This window comes from Lichenostomus cassidix, chromosome 8 (genome assembly GCF_008360975.1).
Source record: "Lichenostomus cassidix isolate B80296 chromosome 8, HeHo_3.0, whole genome shotgun sequence".
In the NCBI taxonomy this organism is placed as follows: Eukaryota; Metazoa; Chordata; class Aves; order Passeriformes; family Meliphagidae; genus Lichenostomus; species Lichenostomus cassidix.
The window spans coordinates 2,820,651-2,824,597 of record NC_139489.1 but is presented as its reverse complement, the minus strand read 5'-3'; the positions used below and the strand labels follow the sequence as shown (position 1 = coordinate 2,824,597).

Here is a 3,947-nt window from a genome sequence, read left to right as displayed (position 1 = left end):
GAATAATTCGCATTTGTGGAGAAAATGCTTGCCTGGCTCCTTTCAAGGAAGGCAGGCACCTTGAACAAGCTTTATGTTCTGACTTTAGCAGGGACTTCCTTAATAAATGGTACAATACAAATACATTCCAAAACTATAGGAAGAAGTCAGGCAATAAATGTGTGTAACAATCTGCAGGGTGTATTGTACAGCAAAGGAATTGACAAACCTGGATTTTTCAAGCAATGCCATGAAAAGATAGAAAAGTAGAAAACACTTCATTGAGTGAACTTTACTGCCAGATGTGTCAAAGTGCTGGCAGGGAGCAGAAACACCAGCGGCATGTACAGCTCACCATTTTCATTTTTTATTGAATGAAATCAGAGGTGGGGTTTGACTGGTTTGGCACAGAAACTGCCAACCTCTTACTCTGCAGAGAGTCAGGAGTGAGCACAGCTCTTGCTGTCTGCCACGGGGAGCCAGGGGCTTGTGCAGCTTTTTGAAATACGAGGCTTGTCCATTATCAAAGAGAAAATGACTCACATTGCTGGAAAGCACTGGAGTCCTCACTGCACAGATTTCAGTGAAACACAAAGAAAAACACTGATTTTGGTCCCTTCTTGCAAGAATCAGAGAGAAATTCCCAAGTCTCTGCACTGATGGGGAATGTTTTTCTCTGCAGTCTGGCTGCACAATGTTCAGCAGTCAGAAATGGGATTGAGAAGGTGATGCCAGGATTCTGCCTATTTTCTACTTTTGTGCTCATTTTTTGTATTTTAATTTAAAAATTTAGATTCCAGCAAGCATTATTTGTTCTCATGCCTCTTCCAGCACCTTTTCATGAAAGCAGAGCTTAAAAAAAAATTATAGTAATAATAATTGCAAATTATGTCAGAAGCTTCTCTTGTTTACCTGAAAGATGTCAGATCCGAAGCAGCAGGACTTGTTTTGTTTGGTTGGCTTTTAGGCTGCAAAAATTAGCTTACACACACTGTAAAAATTTGTAAAAGGGAAAAATAAATGTTAGATCTTTTCCCTATCACCTTATAAAGTGTAATTCAGCTTGACAGTTTCATATACACGGGAGAAGTGAGAGAAACAAAGCATTAACAGCACACACGAGTTGATTGTCTGGAGATTTTGTCTCCGGAGAGCAGAGCTGACACCTTGTGATGGTGCAAGTTTCTTTGACAACAACTTGTGTAGTTCCAGGCTCTCTCTGGCTCATGTAACATGAGGAAACAGTCTTAAAGATGGCTGAAAAATGTGGAAATCCAGACTGATCCCACTCTGCTGGTACCAACTCAGCTCTCAGCTCATCAATTTGTGCAAATTCTCTTTCAGTGTTGTTTTTTTCCAGTGTCTGGACGTTTCTGTTCATTTTCTATATTTAAGTGTTGCAAGGAAAAAATTGAATAAGCATACCTAAAAAAAAGAAAAGAAGAAAAATAAGAAGTCAATTGGTCTTTTTGCTTTTGCTTTCACCTGTTTTAATACTGATGAAAATCCAGAGCAGCTCTTGATTTTAATCAAGTCATTTGTGTAAAATAGAAGCATTGTGTTGTTACAGATTGCACTAACAGCTTCAGCGATCTCATCCCTGCACAATTTCCTTCCTGCAATATTTCTCTGCATGGCTTTCAGATATTTTGAATGCTATGTAATCTTAAAAAAAAAAAAAGTCATACTTACTTGAGCATCAAAGATTAGGTGGTTCTTGACTATCAGATAAAATGAATTTAGGTGAGTCATGAAAAAAATCTTTTCTTCAAGATGGTGATGGTAGACAATGCTGTAGAAGAGACTGCTTTGCAAGCACATTGACACAGGGATACCTTAAAAATACAACATCCATCACAGATCATTTTAGGCAGTCATTTGCTGGATTTTTTTGTCTGTCATTACTCCTCTGTTAATTCCAGCCCCAGGTAACCCCATCCATCACACCAGGGGAGCAATAGCAGTTATACATTGTCAGCTGTGTGGACAACTTAGTCCTGCACTCCTGAACGTTCGTCATGGAATCACAGGATCATTTGAGTTGGAAAAGATCTTTCAGATCAAGTCCAGCCATAAGCCCAGCACTGCCAAGCCCAGCACTATTCCCTCCATCACAGAGCAGTACCAGGAGACTCTCACCTCCCCAGCCTGCAGCACCAGCTTGGCTCATCTGCAGTGGATTCCTTGATAACCTCCAGCACTCACTGGCTGGAGTTGTTTTAGTGAGAGTATAATAATCACTTGAATTAAAGCCCCAAATAAAAATCAATGGAGGTGTTTCAGGAAGAACCATCTTCCCTTTTGCAAGCTTGGAGTTGACATTGCTCACCAGGTTGTCATCTGTTGGTGGGATGGCAATGGGATACCATTGCCTGCGGGGAAACCAGTGCCTAATGCTTTGCCTTCCATCAAATATTCTTAAAACAGCCCAATCCTTGGCTGTGTCTCTCTCATCATGCTGGAAATAGGCAACTGCATCTTCAATGTTTTCAAACTTGAGGCTTTTGCCTCCTGTTATATAAATGCAGAAAGAAAGTTACCATGTGCTCTTTCTATCAACACAAATTACCAATAACATTTTCAAATTTAAGCAGATGAGACACACGTCTTCTGTTCCCCGTGTAAAGGCTGGATCCACTTAAAACCAACAGGAGCCTTTTCATTCACTTCAGTGAACTTTAGATCACGTTCCAAAGAAGTGACATGATTATTTTTTCACCCTCAAATATACATTGGGCTGTTCTTAGTAACATGCTTGAACTCTGCAGACTCTCACAGCAGAAATCCAAATGATGTGAAAATCTTATGGGTTTTTTGAGAAGAATTTATATTAATTTTTCTGGGACACATGCAAAAAGTCAAACCTTGCTTAGGCAGATTATGGGGTAGGTTTAACAAGATAAATTACGCTTATATTCTGTAGGTGTTGCGTTGCATCCCATAGTTGAACTGTGATCTGGTATAATACCTCACACTTTGATCCATGCATGCTGGGACCTTCCATCACCAGGAGCTGGACAACATTCAGATTGTCATGGACAGCAGTCTGTGGGATATCAGAGAATCACAGAATCACCAAGGCTGGAAAAGACCTCCAAAGTCATCAAGTCCAACCATCAGCCAAGTACAACCTTGTCAACTAAACCACATCATGAATTGTCATGAATTGTCATGAATTTTCTCCTTGGTTTTTGAACACTTCCAGGGATGGTGACTCCACCACTTTCCTGGGGTGCCTGTTCCACTGCTCCTCAGTCACTCTTTCAGTGAAGAAATGTTTGCTAATATCCAGTTTAAACTCTTCCTGGCACAACCTGAGGCCATTTCCCCTTGTCTTATGTATCCTAAATAACAGGGCATGACCATCTTCCACAGCCCAGCCCTATCATACGCACATATATAGAAACTGAAGACTGATAATAAGGATTTACATTGCTCTTCACAAAGAGCTACACAGCAAAATCCAAGATGCCAAACCCTCTCCTGCATCCAGTTTAAGTGGTTGATTTGGGGATGGGAGGTTTTTGTAATGTTTATTTGAGCCTAGAGGAACTATCCTGTTACCACACCAATAAATGTTGAGTGTAATACCACAACACTTTCCTGTACCAAGGGAATTCTCACAACACTCCTGTCTGCAGCAGGCAAGGAAAAGCAACAGCTTTCCCCCCTGAGCCAGCGTGCCTGCTGAGTGCCAGGTCTGCACGAGCCCTGGGTCCTTCCAGACCAATATGTTAAGCAGGAAATTGCACCTTTGGAGTGGAAACTTAATTCAAAACCAGAAAGAATCATGAAAATGTGTACAAACCATTCTCAAACTGGTGAATTTAAAAACAGATATATATTTTTTTATCTCTGCTTTTTCAATCCCCCTTATTGTGATCAGGAGAAGGTGCAAGATTAGGGTAACAGTAAAAGAGAGGAAAATTTCTAGAAACAAAAATCCAGAAAAAAGCACTCAACTGTTC

At 40.5% G+C, this 3,947-nt stretch overlaps 1 long non-coding RNA gene across 1 annotated transcript; it reads right to left on the bottom strand.

Annotated features, from left to right (window-relative positions):
* Positions 1-218: 218 nt before the first annotated feature.
* Positions 219-3,024, bottom strand: LOC146433636 (uncharacterized). Its single transcript, XR_014853600.1, has 3 exons — positions 2,948-3,024; positions 1,672-1,814; positions 219-1,404 (listed from the first exon to the last, which is right to left on the bottom strand). It is a non-coding gene; the product is annotated as an uncharacterized LOC146433636 (long non-coding RNA).
* Positions 3,025-3,947: the final 923 nt, after the last annotated feature.